A 17,608-nucleotide genomic window follows, 5' to 3' on the forward strand; every position below is an offset into this window, starting at 1 on the left:
AATTTTAGGAACTATTTATTCTATGTCTGAATTTCCACCTGGATGAGAAAGTGACATTATCAACTAATTTGAGTATGATTCAGTTAGATGAAAAGGAGGTGGGTAGTCCAAATCAGTAAAAATACAGAAATCAGAATAAGGACAGCCTTTGAAGAAATTAGCAGAGCTACAAACTACTGAGCTGGTGAAAGGGGTATAAGTAAAAATTGCATAGGGGCCAAGTTACACAAAGCCATGAATATCAAGTGAAGTTGTTGGTATTTCATCCACTTGGACCAAAGTTCTTAATTCATAAACAAATGTTAAATTTCCACAGTAATGAATCTTGAATAATATACAGTTGACCCTTGAATAACACAGGTTTGAACTGTACAGGGGCACTTATATGCAGATTTTTACCAATAAATGCAGTATAGTTCTCGAAATGCAATTTCTCTTCCTTATGATTTTCATAACATTTTATTTTCTCTGGCTTACTTTCTTGTAAAAATACAGTGTATAATACATATAATATAAAAATATGTGTTAACTGACTTTATGTTATCAGTAAGGCTTCTAGTCATGTGTATGCTATTAGTAGTTAAGTTTCAGGGGAGGTAAATGTTATAATCAGATTTTCAATTTCAGTGGCCCTAATCTCTGTGTTGTTTAAGGATCAACTGTATGTGGCTAGTCCATTGAGTAAAATAAAAGGCTCTAGAAACACATAATCAAGTAAGTCAGGATATATAGCAACATTCTGTGCTTTCGACCAAATCTGACAAGTTACTGTAATGGCCCAATATTCCCATAAGAGCACCAGGCATTTTAATAGGGAAGAGGAAGGAAAACAACAACAGCAATATCAAACTTCTCTTAATCTCCTCTGGGTCTCTCCCTAAAGGATTAATTACGTGAAAGGATCTAACTTTTCCTAGTTTACCACCAACTTTCAGTTCTGAAGCATCACTTTCTTTGTTACAACATTAGCTTCAAGCCCCATTAGCCTTCCTGGATGAATGGAAGTCATGGCTACATTTTACATCACTGGAATTGCCATAAATTATGTACATCTAAATAAGTTACAAGCAGATTCCAGGGTGAAATGAAGATTCCCAGTCTACAAGATCTTTAGATTACCACTGCTATCTCAAATTTTCCTTTAGATATTCATTGGGACACCATTTCTGAAAGGCTGCTGATCTCTGCACAGAGAAAGCACTCTGAGAAGCTTTTGAGTGTGACTGGTTAATAGTCAAGTCTTTTGACATGAGGAATAATCTGTACAGATGCGTGAATAATTTTTCATCCTTTTGATAGGGTATTTCTCAAACAGTATGTTTAAATATAAGTTTTTAATAATCAACTTTAAACATATATAGATATATGTATTTTTTTCTTAGATTATCAGTGCTACATTTGTAATAGCATAAAATAAAGCACGAATACATTAGTATCAGAAAATGTCATGAATAATACTGACCCAATCTGCTGTCATAGACCATGACATCACAATAAGGGCAGCTTTGTCATTTACTATGGGGAGCACAAGCATTAGCAGACAGAAGCAAAAATTAGTGTCCTTATTAAATAATGGATGATAAAGATGTTAAAGGAATTTGATAGATGTGACTTTTTTGATAAGCTGGCAAAAACCTAAAATAGCTATGAGGAAAAAAATGCCAGCTTTGTAAAATTCCTTTAGAGGTAGCCCAGGGTCAGTGTTTCAAATGGCTACACTTTAGTTTCACCCTCACTTATATTCCCCTTTCTTTGTCATGCTGATAAAGAACAAATGGCAGCTAGACACTATTAGAGCATGAAGAATGCTCTCTCTGACCGTAGTACTAAATTCTGTCAGAGATTGATCCTGGCTTTTTGGGATCTTTTGATTATCTGATCAGATTTAAAAATTTATACTTGGTGGAAATCTGTCTTGTTACTAAAAATATTGCTGGTCTTCCTGACTGCTCTCATCTTTTTCTTTTGTGAGTATATAGAGGTTAATACATAAGGCAGAGGACAGACATAAGTTCAACAGGACTGACATTTGAGTTGGCCCAAAGAACTAACAAATAAAATTTTTTGTTTATTCAACAGCTGCATAGGACAGACGTGGCTATGGCATCTATCAGAAACATATGAGAACTTTCCTTGGCTTGTCTTGTTTTCTCCATGACAGCTTAGTTCCAGATAGGTTTAATCTCCAAACACTCACCCGTCAGAGATTAAAGATTTCTTGTGTCTGTTATTAGACACAACCAGTTATTAAGTTTGAGAATATAGTTACAAGGTAGAAAAAAGGACCTAGATCTTCAGAGATCTCTTAAATGCATTCTCAAAATAAGTCTAATTTGAATGCTATCTTTCTAAATGGAATGATTTTGACATAGGTCACTGCTATGGACCTACTGTGCCCCCTCTCCTCAATTCACATATTGAACCTCTAACCCCCAATGAGATTACTTTTGGAGACAGAATCTTTCAGAGGTAATTAAGTTCAGATGAGCTCATGAGTGTGAGGTGAGTGCCCTCATAGATGTGATTAGTGCCCTGGTAAGAAGAGACACCAGGTCTCTCTCTCCACCACACCCTTTCCCTGTCCTTCTCCCCACTTCCCCGCCCCCTTCTTCCTTTCTTCCTCTCTCAGAGAACACAGTTGTCTACATGTCAGGCCAAGAGCTCTCACTAACAACTAATCATGCTAGCACCTTGATTTTGGAATTCTAGCTTTCAGAACAGTGAGAAAATACAGTTCTGTTGTTTAAACTACCCAATCTATGGTAGTGTGCTATGGCAGCCAGACCTAAGGCAATAATACAGGTGAACCGGGGAATTTGCAATATAAATAAAATTCCTTATATAAAAGAGGCCTTAAATCAAAAGAGAGCAAAATCCCAAATATTCAATTGTCTGGGGTTTTGTTTGTGTTTTGCTTTTCTGGACTGAGGAAGCAGCCAAAAGAAACTCAGATTCCAAAACCACTCTCTTAAAAGATTCCCTGGCTAAAGCTAAAAATGTGAAACCCGTTTAGCACCTTGAAAACATAACTCATACCTGACTGCCTTTATCCTATTCTTCTTTCTTCCTAGGTTCCATTATTATCTTTTGTAGCTATTTTCCTAACTTACAGCCCTTTTCCTCTAGCCACAAGAAAACCCTCCAAGCTAAATTGCCTCTTAAAGTTAAAGCTCCTTGAGAATAGGTCAAGCTGCTTGTTTTAAGGGACTTAAATGATAAGCCCTGAGCTCAGAATAAACTAAGAATACAGACATATACCTCATTTTATTGTGCCTCACAGATAACTGATTTTTACAAACTGAAGGTTAGTGGCAACCCTGGGTCAAGCAAGTCTACTGGCACCATTTTTCAACAGCATTTGCTCAACTTTGTGTCTCTGTGTCACATTTTGGTAATTCTCACAATATTTTTAACTTTTTCATTATTATTACATTTGTTATGGTGATCTGTGATCAGTCATCTTTGATATTGTAATCATTGGGCACCACAAAACATGCCCAAATAAGAAAGTGAACTTAATCAACAAAAGTTGTGTATGCTCTAGCTATTCCAACAACTGGCCATTCCCCATCTCTCTCCTTCTCCTTGGGCCTCCCCATTCCTTGAGACACAACAATATTGAAATTAGGTGAAGTTATAATTCTACCATAGCCTCTAAATATTCAAGTGAACGGAAGTTGTGTGTTTCTCGCTTTAAATCAAAAGCTACAAATGATTAAAGCTTAATGAGAAAGACATGCTGAAAGTCAAGACAGGTTAAAACCTAAACATCTTGTGCCAAACAGCTATTCAAGTTGTAAATGCAATGGAAAAGTTCTACTCTAGTAAACAGACGAATGATGGAAAGCAAAACAGTTTTATCGTTGTTACAGAGGTTTTAGTGGTTTGGATAGAAGATCAAACCAAACACAACATTCCCTTAAGCCAAAGCCTGATCCAGAGCAAGGACCTAATTCTCTTTAATTCTATAAAGACTGAAAGAGATGAGGTGCTGTGGAAGAAAAGTTGGAAGCTATCAGAGGTTGATTCATGTAAGGGAAGAAGCCATCTCCATAATAGAAGTGCAAGGCGTACCAGCAAGTGTTGACACAGAAGCTACAGCAAGTTATCTGGAAGGTTTAGCTAAGATCATTAATGAAGCTGGCTGCCATGAACAAAAAATTTTCAATGTAAATGAAACAACCTTCTACTGGAAGAAGATGCCCATCTAGGACCTTCATAGGTAGACAGAAGTCAGTGTTTGGCTTCTGTGCTCCAAATGACAGGGGACTTTCCTGTTAGGGGCTAATGCAGCTGGTGACTTAAGGTAAAACCAATATTCATTTACTACCATTCTCAAAATCCTAGGGCCCTAATACTTATGCTAAATCTACTCTGCCTATATTCAATAAAGGAACAACAAAGATGATGGCACATGTTTACAACATGGCTTACTAAATATTTCAAGTCCACTGTAGAGATTCCTTTCAAAATACAACGGACTGGGCAAAGAACATTCAAAATGTACTGACTGGACAAAGAAACTGAAAATCTTCTGGAAAGGATTCACCATTCTAAATGCTATTAAGAGCATTCATGACTCATGAGATGAGGTGAAAACATCAACATGGATAAGAGTATAGAAGGTGATTTCAACCCTCATGGATAACTTTGAAGGGTTCAAGAATTCAGTGGAGGAAAGAATGGCAGATGTGGCAGAAATAGCAAGAGAACTAAAATCAGAAATGGAACCTGAAGATGTGACTGGATTATTGCAACCTCATGATAAAACTTGAATGGATAAGGAATTGCTTCTTAAGGACTAGAAAAAAAAAAGTGGTTTCTTCATATGGAATTTACTGCTGGTGAAGATTGTTAAAATGACAACAAAGGATTCAGAATGTTGCATAAACTTGGTTGATAAAGTAGCAGCAGGGTTTGAGAAACTCCAATTTTGAGAAAGTTTTGTGAAGCTCTACTATCGAACAGCATCACATGCTGCAGAGAAATCATTCATGACAGGAAGAATCAGTTTGTGTGACAAAATTCACTGTTACCTTATTTTAAGGAATTACCACAGTCACCTCAACCACCATCCTGGTTAGCAGGCAGCCAGCAACATCGAGGCAAGACCTTCCACTAGCAAAAATATTTCAACTCCCTGAAAGTTCAGATGGTACTTAGCATTTTTTAGCAATAAAGTATTTTTAAATTAAGGTATATACATTCTCCTGGACATAATACTATTACACACTTAATAGACTACAGTATAGTGTAAACTTTTATATGCACTGGGAACCAAAAATTATTTTGACTTGCTTTACTGCAATATCTGCTTCATCGTGGTGATGTGTAACCAAACCCACAATATCTCAGAGGTATGTCTGTAAATATATAAAACTTTTCACAGCCTAGACAGAAGAGAAAGATATTCACAGGGAAATTTAAAATAGTTCTATGAACATATAATCCAAGACTCCCAGGTCCCTATCAGTTGGTGCAGAAGTTAGTAATTATCTCAGGAAAATAAAGAAGAATGGGAATAACAAAGAGAAAGGATTGAAGATGACATAAAACATCCCAAATTGCATGAAAGAAAGAAAAAAAGAGAGCAAGAAGAAAGGAAGAAAGGAAGGAAGTGTGAGAGAGAGGGAGAGAGGAAGGGAGGGAGGGAGGGGAAAAAGAAAGGAAGAAGGAAGGGAGGAAGAAGGAAGATTTAGAAAATCTGTACTGTGGAACAAAACCTTTTGGAAACTATCCTTGAAGTCATTCTTCCAAACAGATTGCACTCAAATCCAGTATAGCAATCAAAGATAGGGTAAGTTCAAGGCTTTAGGGATGGACACTGTTTTAGACAGTATTCAGAAGGAGATGCTGAAGCTGAAGTCACCATAGATATCCCTGCACTTTACTTAGTAAATGGCCTTAATCCAAAATTAGGAGTTATAGAATAGTCTCTAAGAGGACATTTTGAAAGAGCCTTGGAAGAGAGCAGATTAAGACTCAAAATCAACAGATGTCTCATCCCACTCAAATCAATAAGTATCACGGGAGGGATATATTAGAAATATATCCTTTTGCAAATAAGTTAAAAGAATATGACAGTGTTTTAATTACTTCAGAAAGTATTTTCAAGTATATTCTTTTTTAAAGTTCTGTTATAATGATGAAAATCAAAATGATATGGAAATGAAATCAGAACTGCATGTTTTACCATCACGTCTTCTTGAAATTTTTAACATACTATTATCATGTTAAATTTTCATATTTTTCATATATATATATTTCATAATCAACTATGCTTATATTGATCGATTATTTCATTATCTATATTGTGTCAAGTAAGAAAATATAATTTTCACGATGACTTAGGACCAGAGGGCAATCACCATTCTCTGACAGTGAAGTAGAAAGGTGATAAAAGATAGATGGTAAGATGGCAGGTAAGTAGACAGATACACAACAGACAAACGGATAGTGGAATCTGTAACTGTCTTCTTTATTGATAATATCAATCTTCATTAATGTCAAGGATGTTGACCTATCATAAGATTTCATGTTTTCCTTCAATAAATCTTTGTGCATCTATGTATTGAGTTATCTTCATAATTTTTTTACATTATACTTTACAACTTAGCCAGTAAAATAAACTAGTTTCACAAATATGTTATCCAGGTGCATGAATTAGCCCTTCCTTTGCTTTTCTTACAATCACTGCTTTCATTATTGCTCTATTACAGTACTAATCAGTTTTTTCAGTGAATTACCTGAACAATGTTAGTGTCTAGAATTAATGTTTGGCAGCATAAGAACAAAAATGAAGCTATAAAATAATGGGCAGCTTAGACTTTAAAACGATCATAACTAATCAAAATGTGATGATCCTTAAAATAAATGATTCCATGTATTGTCTCCCTATCTTAATACCAACAGATCACTGGTTATGTATCCTTCTCCAAAAACATTGCTGTTTACCCTGTTACCGTAACTTTAGCACTTTTGAAATTGTGGAAAGATTAAGTTTGGTTTCTGAAGAGAGATAAAAAAGTGCCACTACATAAGTAATAACAATGATAATGACTACAATAATAGAGTAGCTGATACTGAGTTTTCTGTATCAAACACTGTAATAAGGTTTTTAAATGTGCAATTTCCTTTAATCCTCACAATAACTTTCCTGGTAAAGCTTTATTATAATTATATTTTTCTTACACACATGTGTAGATGTAAATAGATTGTTCATATAGCTACTAAGAGGCTAATTCATGGCTCTAACAAAGTCTCTCCAATTGCAAAGTCCATGTTTTTATCTTTTGTTGATAAAAATTCAAATCACAATTATCCAAATAGAATAAAGATTAATGGACATTAAATCACAACTAGTTATTTGATTCCCAAGGATTATTTCATGTTTGCTAACATAATAATTCCACTTCTGGTAATTATGTACCAAAGTGATCAGCAGTATCATATTTTTTGGATTTAAATCATGTTAGCATATTAGAAATACTATGCGGAGACATAAACAAAGAGTTCACTGGCCTCAATGTTCTGATGTTTGTCACAGTACAAAATGAACAACATGAAATGATACTGCTGACCACATTATATGCATTATCCCTAACCCTCCCTACAACCAGCAAATTTGGTTTCATTATCCCCATTTTACAGAAAAGAAAGCAAAATGGATTCAGGGATATTAACCAATTTTCCAAAGACAGCCATCCAGTAAGTAAAAAGAGAAATTTTAATTTAAATATTCTGCTTCCTATCTCTTTATTCCTATCTCATCATACTATCTCTGTCCATGATGAATGATTATCATTTAAGAGATGAATATATATATATGTGTGTGCATATATACTTAAATACAAATGCACATAAAAATATATACATCTTCACATATATATGTGTATGTGTGCTGAATATAAATTATATTTCCAAATCTAACAGAATATAAAAATGAGAACTCCTCTTCCCATTTCTGATTTCGTCTTTTCATTGTATAAATTGTGTAACATTTTCCTTAATTACAAAGGCTACTATATATTTGCTAGTATGTATATAGCTTATATATATATATATATATACACACACACACATATATTATATAATTTTATAGATGTGCATGGTATGCCGTAAGTGCCAGATGAATCAAATTTTTATGATATAAACATACTAAGTTACAGTCAGAAAATTTGATTATTATAAATAGATCTGATTCTGTTTATATGACCTTAGGTCTCAATTTCTTCATTGAATGCACTGAAAACTAAAATTTAGATGACTTCTAATTTCCTTCTAGCTGTAAGTTGGTATTCTGGCTCCTTTGTTTTGTTTCAAAATACTACTTGTATTCAAAAATGTGCCTTGCATTCACAATAGTCACATCGTTGCTAATTGTGTTTTCTAGCTTGATCCATACTTAGTTTTCTGCTAAAGATTTATAGCAACAAATTTATTATTATCTGTATTTTATTTGGGATGTCATCTGTTAGAAGGAACCCAAATTAAGTTTTAGAAAAGGACATTTTTGTTTATTTACAATCAATAATGCCACTAATAAAGGCATGGCATCTCTTTTTATATAACTGACAGTGCTACTATACATAAGTAAAAATATAATCCTGTTTGTAAGGACTGCTGTAAATTTTTGGTTATGAGTTTAATCTGAGTTAGTCTTGATCTCTGTCAAGTGTATCTTAAATGTAAGTGAAAATGTGATTTTCTATTAATCTATGATATCATGGATATTGAAGTGTTTCCTTTTTCTTTGGTTTTGTATTTTGACTTATGTTGGAAACCTTATAATCCATTTAAATTGAACAAGCACTTAAAACTAAACAGATTAACAAATATTAACATAACCCTTGTATTTGACTAGTGGTATAGCTCCTAATATCTTACATAGCATGTATAGATTAAAAATAAAAATCTATGCATTTTAAAAGATGGTATCAAGAGGGAATATTTTATATATACAATGAGTCTCCATCATTCACTGTCTAGGAGTCCAGGAGAAATATTTCATGTCGACTGAAATTTTAAGGAGCATTACCTACGGAAGCCATATACTACACAGTTTAGGTGAAAAACAGTTAACAACTTAAAATATTGCCGTATCAATGATATACATAAATCAATACAAAACAGTTAATTTGCCATTGCTCAACGTTCCCCACCCTTTCACCAAGATTCAGACATAATTACAAACCAAAGGAATAATTTTTACTGGCCTAGTGGTAAATTAGAAGACTAGTGCAATCCTATTTTTCCATTATGCTTTTATTCAAGTGATAAACATTCCACATAATATGCCAACAGAAGGAGCACTATATTGGTGTTAATTTGATTAATGTCCTCCTCAATGAATAACTGTCACAGGATATAAATTTTTAGAGGTGAGATCCCTCCACAAATAAAGCTTTTCTAGGAGAAACACAGCTTCTGGTTCCTTTATTTTATATTTTCATTTCCCTAAGAAGTAAACTAATTTAGAATTGAATGCCTCAATATTAACATTAAATATTAATATAATTTTTAAATCTCCACTTATTACTAAGTGAGCAGAGGCCTACAAAAGTTGGCAGAAAATTATCTGACAAAAGTTTTAAGTAAATTTGGATTTCTTCCTGTTCTTTATGAATATAAACTTGCCACTTTCCTTGCCTCTTCACAATAATGAACCTACAGTTAGTGAAGTTGAGTAAGGCACACTACTGTTTGCTTGTTCAGACATTTTGTTGTTGTTGTTCTTGTTGTTGTTCAGACATTTTTAATGCTGTTTTATTTTAGCTTCAAAATGTCAAAAATTACTTTTGCATCTAGTGAAAGAACAAAATGAAAACCAAGAAGAGGAAGAAATGAGAATGCTCCTGATCCAGACATGAGACTACGAGAGCACTATTCACAGTCACACAGAGGCCACTTTTAACCACATGGGTGTCTGATAAGGGACCAGGAACAAAAGAAGGAAGCAGGAGTTGGGAGGTTTCAGTGAAAAAGATAATCTAGTGGACTGGACTCCCTCAAAACACAACTTTGGGGGTGCCTGGGTGGCTCAGTTTGTTAAGCGACTGCCTTCAGTTCAGGTCATGATCCCAGGGTCCTGGGATCAAGCCCCACAACAGGCTCCCAGCTCAGCAAGGAGCCTGCTTCTCCCTCTACCACTCTCCTGCTTGTATTCCCTCTCCCTCTGTGTCAAATAAATAAAATCTTAAAAAAAAAAAAAGAAAAGAAAACTTTCCCTTTAAAAAAAAAAAACAAAAAACACAACTCTGATCATAGTACTCCCTTGTATAGAAAAATCTTAACGAAATCCTCAAGTACACAAGAAATAAAGCCTAAACTCCCTAGGCCAGAATATAAACTTCCTCAAATCAAGTGCCATGAGCTCATCTCCCATCCTCCTTACACATCACAGCAGATGACTTGCTGCACCTCTTTCATGTATCTGCTCCTTCTCCCAAATTATTCTCTTGCCTTTAATATGGTGCTTCTTTTCCTCTCCTTCTCACCCCAAAGTACTCCTCCTTATCCATTAATACTGAAGTCAAATATTATATTTTTGAACTTCTTTTATTTGGCTGGGTTTTCGTAGTTGCCATGGTTCATAATGGAGTCACAACACATTCTGAAGACTTAGAGATTTTATGTTCTAGTGGGGGTGTGAGCCTAGTAAATATCGTGTCCACATTGCCCAGTGTCTAAGTATACCTAGACACAGGAAATGGTTACAAATCCAGCTTGCAAGTAAAAACAGAGAAGCGTAGAATTATTTAAGTATGAGAAGCTAGTAGTAAATTATTTTACCATTGTCTTGTTTAACCATCTACAATAATATTTTCATATGAAAATCAAATGTCAAACTTACTTTTGCTTAATTTCTAAGAGCAAAATACAAATGAAGAACAGAAAGGTATGGGAAAGCTCGTACATGATCTGAAATCCCTAGAGAACAAGTAAGTCTAGTAAGAATAACCTTACAGATAAAAAAGATAAATAAAACTCAAAAAAGAAAACACAAGACAAATAATAGACTAAGAAGCTGATTCAACTACAGCTGCATGTGAGAAGTTGTAAATTCAAGTAATATAAGCTTTTGTAATTACTGAAATACCAAAAACTTGAAAATAGTTATAATCCTAAAGAAGAGATGATAAAATAGTTCCTCATAAATGGCTATTGACCTATAATTTTACCTAATTCTCTTGACATTGCTTCTCGGCCTTTTGGCTAAGATCAAGTGTGGTACCTAATTCTCTTGACAGACAATTTGCCAGCATATATGAAAGAATCGAAATATGAACACTCTTTCATTCCCAAATTCCATTATCTGCCCTCTTGCATAAAATTAGAGTGCATCTTTATGTAAAAGGGTACAAATTAAGACATTATAAAAAGAAATTATAGAAAACTGTCAGAAGTCCAGCATTAAGCACATGTCCCAGGAAATTACTGTGTTTTATCTTTGAGACTATAAGCATTATGATGAAGAGCCCGATTCTGGATATCAGGACACCTAACTTTCTATGTAGCCCACAATTTCTTTCATTAGCTTTAACATATTCAGTAATATTTTAATAAATTATTCAACAAAACTTACTGTGTATACTGTGTGAGACACAAAGCTAAGATTTGGTACTATTATTATTATCATTCCACAGGTAAGAAAATGTCAAAATTTTTAGTGCCTTGGTGTTAATCTGAACATAGTTTTGACATCATGGATCCCAGAAAAGGTTTTGGGGGATATTTAAGAGTCCACTGACCTTAAGAATTGTTTGTCTAAGAAGGTAATAATGGGGGGGACCTGGTGGCTCAATCAGTTAAGTGTCCAACTCTTGGTTTCTGCCCAGGTCATGATCTCAGGTCCTAACATCAAGCCCTGCTTTGGGCTCTGCACTCAGCCAAGAATCTGCTTGAGGACTCTCTCTCTCTCACCTTCTGCCTCTCCCCCTGAATTTTCTCTCTAAAATAAATAGATAAATCTTTAAAAAAAAAAAAAGAAGGTAACATGGGTCATGCCATCTCGTTGGTACATGAGCCAATGATGAGCAATTTCACCCCTACTGCCAGGGCCTATAGAATTTATCAAGGGATTACATATTTAAGACAGAGCAAGGAGAAAAGGGCAACAAGTTTTTAACCTTTGGCAAATGAAAAGAATGGACTTAGTACTTGCTGAGATGAATAAGCAAATTTTGGGGGGCTAAGGAGTTTTGTTTAAGACATATTTCAGCAGTCTAATAAATATCCAAGAGAAGATCTCAGGTAGATTATGTGCCTGGAGTAGAGGACAGATTTATGTGCTAGAGGTAGAAACCTGGGGTTTTTATAAAGCTAGGTCATTGGATGAAATAATCAAAGGTACAGGTATAAGCAGAAGTTATTACAAGTCTGGGAATTGAGCCTAAAAACACTCCAAATATTTAAATAATATGGAAATGAGAAGTACCCAGCAGAGAAGACTTCAAGGTAAACAGAAAAACAGACAAAAGAAACTACTTTCCTGAAAATCAAATGAAAAATTCAAGGAAAAAGGAGCAAGAACTCACATTTACTGAATGCTAAATATTTTAATATTGATATTGTTTGTCATTAGAAATATGATTTAGACATATATTATGCTCATTTTACTGAACAACACAAAATTACACTGTACTTAACTAGTTAAGTTCACTGAGTTTGTGTCAGAAGTGGGTTTCAAAAACAGCTGGCTGATTTCAGAATCTGAGCATTTAATCCTAGACAGAAAACACTATGGGAGACTGTGCAGAATAAAAGCTAAGCCTCTCTCTCGTTTATTAAAACCAAAAATATAATTTTCATAACAATCTCTGATTAAGATCTTATTCTATTTAATAGTAAGATTCCTACCATAAATATTATATCATTATTTTAAAAGTTTAATGCCACAAACACTGAATAATTACACTATTGTGTAACAATTCAAATAGTATTCATTCACTTCTTTATTTTTTAAAGATTTTATTTATTTGTCAGAGAGAGAGAAAGCACAAGCAGGGGAGCAGCAGACAGAGGGAGAACCAGACTCCCCACTGAGCAAGAAGCCTGATGTGGGGTTTGACCCAGGATCCTGGGATCATGACCTGAGCCAAAGGCAGACATTTAACCGACTGAGCCACCCCAGCATGCCTCATTCATTTCTTTAAAATACAATTTTTCAGGACATATTATGTGCCAGAACAAATTTATTCTCTAGTAATATCCACAGTTGCCAGACTCCCAGCGAGCTCTGGGGGTTTCAGAATGAGAAAGGTGAACTGGCATGCAGAAGAATCATCAAGGATGCCAGGGGGTCCTGCGTTAGTGTTCATGGGCATAGGGTCTGCAGAGGGTCTACTGGGAAACCACATACATCCAGCTTCCCGACGCCGGTAGTAGGATTCATAACATTTAGATGTTAGGGGGAAGAGAAGGGATTTATGAAAGCTTTCTTTGAGGTAAAAGCAAATGCTCTTTATTTCAATTAAATCATCAGGGCTGAGACAGGGCACCCACTGACAAAACAGCATTACCTAAACTAACCTGGAAGATGGGTAAAGACTGAGTATATATGGGTATTCCGCTAATAAAAAGCAACAAACCACTATCATTTTAACTCTGGCATACTCTCTGGGTACAGAAAGAAGCATTTCTTAATTTCCATCTTCATCCAATTATCACTAACCTGGTGGGGGATTTAAAAACCTCAAAGAGGGGTACCTGGGTGGCTCAGTGGTTAAGCATGTGACTCTTGGTTTCAGCTCACTTCATGAGCTCTGGGTGGTGGGACTGTGTCACAGGTCCATCTCCAAGCTCAGCGTGGAGTGAGCCTGACCATGCTCTCCCCACTCCTTACTCTCCCCCCATTCATGAACATTCTCTCTCTAAAATAAATAAGTTAATCTTTTAAGAAATAAAAATAAGAACCTCAAACACCATGTGAGTGAGTAGGAAACTGACACAGGATTTCATTACTTTTTTACTTACTTATTTACTTATTTATTTTTGAGAGGAGAGGAGCAGAGAGAAAATTTCAAGCAGGCTCCATGCCCAGCATGGAGACCATCAGGGGGCTCAGTCTCACAATCCTGAGATCATAACCTGAGCCACAATCAAGAGTCAGGATGCTTAACTGACTGGGCCACCAGGCACGCCCCCATTACTTTATTACTTTATTATTTCTTGAGCTATCAGTAACAGGAGATCTTCCCCCACACTAAGACTCTCCACTGTAGCCATTCCCGTAAAAGCCAGGCATGCACTTGTGGAGTTTTCCTAGAGATGGAGAGAATGCATTCTAAAGATGAGTCTTATGGCTTTGTTTTATGCATCCTTTTCAACCATATTAATCCCTTTACAGAGTTAGTCAGTACAGTGACTTTAATTTCAGTAACAGCTGAAATTTCAAGTGAAATATGACTTTTCTTCCCAAACTGAGGTGTTAGCAAACACCTGTTTTTATGTCATAGTGACAGGACTCTGTCACCACTGAGTTTAAGGTCCTGTCATCAGATTTACCTATGTGAACATAGAGGTAAGTTAACTTGAAAGGTTCCTCAAAGGAAGAGTTTAGTTTGTTGTTTGTTTGTTTTTATAAAATTCATCAAATGACTCGCTAACATCAAGTCATATAACACTTACTTGGGAGTGGCAATGCAGAGACTCACTATCTTACTTTTTTGGGCAATAATGCTTTGCTCATGACTTTCTTATGCTCTCCAGCTAGTTATATCTACTCATTTAGACATCTCAGATTCTTATCGTTGCATTCCATTTTGTTTCTAGGTTTGTATGTTTACTTCACTGTAGAGTAGACGGAGATATTCAAGTGAATTCAGATAATAAAGTGAGCACATTCTAGGAAATCATTACTTCCCTTGGGATACGAAAAGATCTAAAAAGAAACAAACCATTCATCTCTGTAAGCTGAAACTCCTGTGAAATTAAAAACAAGGCATTAATTTTATCCTTTAAAAAAAAAATTAAGTGTTTAACGTGAGAAAAATCAGCTCCAAGGGATCTTTCTTTCAGCGTCCCATTTCTTTATGTCAATCCTCCATCCATTACTCCCTCACAAAATTTAAGCTATTAAAATGTGAGCATTTAGGAAATCCTTCTTCCTTTAAACTAGCATTACAGAAATAAAATTCACGGTCCATAAATGTAATTCCTTAAAATTAAAACAAATTCCATGAGTTCTATTTTTTTAATTACTATTTATAATTTTCTCTCAAAATTTTCTTCTCCCTTTTTTCTAGAAAAGATAATTTACTTGAACAATTTACTTAACATAAATTTAGATTTATGCATGTAATAATGCATAAAAAATATTATTTCCACTTCTAATGCTTTATAATGTTCATGTGGATTTCCGCTATCGGTGGAACTTGTTTTCATTATCACAGAGGTATTAAAAATATCTCCAAATCCTTTACAAGCTCAGGCAATACTGAAAATGTTGTCATAATAAAATTCCCTAAAACCAGTATGTCAAGTACAAAAGATTACCTTGCTATTCATTAGTCAGTAATTACACACACACACACATACACACACACACACACACACACACACACACACATTTATTATAGGGATAACTAAATCCTTTGAGGGAAAAAAATAGGGTGTGAATACATAAACACAGGAACCACATACTTACTGGGAAAAAAAAAAAACACCTTGAAAAAAAGTTTGCTGCATGGCTTTCACACCTGGTGAATTTTGCCATACTTCTGAAGAATGACATTCCTGAAAAGGAACCAGTAAGGCTGTTAAAATATTTAAATATTCAAATCCCTATGAAGCAGTAAGATCTGTCAATAAAATTGGAATTAGCTATGTGATGTATTTTAATTTACATATGCTTTTAGAGTACTGAGATAATGTGGATTGATTTCCTTTTTGATGAATTTCACTCAGAGTTAGTACTAGAGGTTTGAATGCATACAGACTGCACTCACAAAGGCAGAAATCTCCTTGAAAATGAATTCTGACATTGTCACAAATGATTTTTTAGCTCCTTCTTATACTTTTCATCTTTCTGTAGGGTTGGGATCATTTTTTCCCCTAGTGAGAATACATCAGAAATAGAAATTCAAATGTTAGATATAACTTGATATGTAAATACTCATTTTCACAATTTATCAGAAATTCATTCAATGTATAAAATGAGTCCACATTGTAACTGCAATCTCATTAATTTTTACAAATAAGTACGAATTGAAACCCTCTTTAGAAGTACACCAGGTAAAAAGTACAATTCAGTAACTACCACCAGTATTTACATTTTTCCTAAAATTTCTTGAGCATCCGTACTGTCTGGAAGACATCTGGCACAAATATCACATCCACCTTCTTGCCTCATGGATATCTCATTTGATTTTCCAGACTTGATCCATAAAGACTGGAGATTTCTCTAATACTTCCCATCCCTGGACATTAGAATTGATCATTCCATCTTTATGCTTTCACAGAATGTTGTTTGGCTTTCATTTAATGAATGATTCATTCTCCTTTCTTACCTATTGGGTCATTTTAAGAATTATGTATGAAAGTACAGATATTTGCTAAACACATACTGTCTGTTAAAATGATGTGAAATATTAAGCAATAATTCTAGCAGAGTAAAGTTTATTACCTCCAACTCCTATGACCTTCATTCCAACTAAAGAATTAAAAATTGAAAATTAATTTACAAACCATTCAAATCACACATTTGCCAAACATAAGCATAATTACATTGCTTAAATTTTGACAAGTCACATAATCTGCATGAACATAAACATGTTGATGTTATTTTTATTGTAGGAATAATTTTCACCCTAAAGTTTTTTTAGTTGTAAGTCACTATATGCTTATGTCATTTAAAATATAGTCTGACATAATTCCTTTCTCTTAAATCAAGTCACCAAGAACAGTTTGACACCATTTACGCAGTCTTCTGACAATATTTTCCAAATCCCAGGTGTTACTTCAAACTCTGTTCATCAACACTGTTTTTACAACCTTGGGAATAAAAGAAGTAAGATATAATAGCATCATATTTTCCTGAATTATAAGTTTACATACTCTTACTCCCTTTAATTATATACTATATGTAATTATAAAGATTACATGGAAAAACTCACTTTTTATGCATACAGTTATTTTACTAATGCAAATGCTTATCTTCTGATGGACTGCCAACAGATCTGTGCCATTAAAACAGCTCTTCATGTAAACCAATGATCTTTTGTCCTTAGAATGTAAGCATTCCATAATGGTAATGTGCTTCTATCTTTTTTCATCAACACTTTATTCTACCCATAATTCCTCTGAAAGTGAACACTAAACAAATAATTTTAAAGTAATATTTTCTTTTTGTTAATAGACTTTATTTTTAAAGATTTTATTTATTTGACAGAGAGAGAGAGAGATCACAAGTAGGCAGAGAGGCAGGCAGAGAGAGAGGGGGGAGGAAGCAGGCTCCCTGCGGAGCAGAGAGCCTGACGCAGGGCTCGAGGATCATGACCTGAGCAGAAAGCAGAGGATTTAACCCACTGAGCCACCCAGGAGCCCCTGTTAATAGACTTTTTTATACCAGTTTTAAACTTACAGAAAAATAAGCAGATGGTACAGAGTT

The 17,608-nt window shown here is 34.7% G+C and overlaps 1 protein-coding gene and 1 pseudogene across 4 annotated transcripts in view; one reads left to right on the plus strand and one right to left on the minus strand.

The window, feature by feature from the left end:
* CCSER1 (coiled-coil serine rich protein 1) overlaps positions 1–17,608 on the minus strand; it is a 728,492-nt gene that overhangs the window by 445,134 nt on the left and 265,750 nt on the right. The gene's annotated exons all lie outside the window — the stretch shown is intronic.
* Positions 11,195–11,365, plus strand: LOC116871933 (annotated as a pseudogene).

The sequence above is a fragment of the Lontra canadensis genome, unplaced genomic scaffold (genome assembly GCF_010015895.1).
Source record: "Lontra canadensis isolate GAN:19392208 unplaced genomic scaffold, GSC_riverotter_1.0 scaffold1, whole genome shotgun sequence".
Classification (NCBI taxonomy): domain Eukaryota; kingdom Metazoa; phylum Chordata; class Mammalia; order Carnivora; family Mustelidae; genus Lontra; species Lontra canadensis.